The 836-nt window shown below is 40.3% G+C and overlaps 1 pseudogene; it reads left to right on the plus strand.

Moving 5' to 3' along the window:
• The first annotated feature begins 500 nt into the window (after positions 1-500).
• Positions 501-619, plus strand: LOC148519491 (5S ribosomal RNA; annotated as a pseudogene).
• Positions 620-836: the final 217 nt, after the last annotated feature.

Raw genomic sequence — 836 nt, forward strand, 5'->3', positions numbered from 1 at the left:
AAGAATTTTATAAACTGTAATTCGACATCAGTAATATATCTGTTAGAATGTACCTGCGGACTGAAATATGTTGGTAAAACTAAAAGACCCTTGAAAATGAGGATTCAGGAGCACATCCGAAACATTAAGAATCAAGTAGAGGGACATGCAGTCTCCAAACATTTTTTAACAGAACATAACTCTAATGCTGAGGAGATTACTTTTAAAGCCATTGAACATGTGACCTTAGGAGAGAGAGGAGGGGATTTGGGCTATCTATTATCAAGAAGAGAGATGTTCAGGCTGTTTGAATTGGACACACTGGCACCAAAAGGCTTCAACGAATACTACGAAATTGCTCCCTTTTTATGACACATTCAATTCCCATCTACTATTATACCTCCCCATTGGAGGGATGGGCCTGACCAGTACCTCTAGGGGTGAACTCATTGGGAAGATCAGGTATAGTAGAAATATTTTGGCAGCACTCAACCCCCCCCCCCACTTCTTTTGCAGATTATATTTGCTGTCATACCATCATGTATGAGCCCAATCTCGTCTGATCTTGGAAGCAAAGCATGATTGGGCCAGGTCAGTACTAAGAAGGGTAACCTCTTAGGAATACCTGGTGCAGCAAATATATGTTGAATCTGCAATGAATACAAGGTGGCATGGCCTAAAAAAAGGGAATTTGAATGTACATATACAACTATACCAATCTATACAAGCTCCAATTATGGGACTGGGAGCTTAGTATTATTGGGCCTGATTAGTACTAAGATTGGTGACATCTTAGGAATTCCAGGTGTTGTATTGATCCTGCACTGGTTCTACATGTCAAGAAGAAGAAGAACCCA

The sequence above is a fragment of the Taudactylus pleione genome, unplaced genomic scaffold (assembly GCF_031769625.1).
Source record: "Taudactylus pleione unplaced genomic scaffold, aTauple2 ptg000189l, whole genome shotgun sequence".
Lineage (NCBI taxonomy): Eukaryota > Metazoa > Chordata > Amphibia > Anura > Myobatrachidae > Taudactylus > Taudactylus pleione.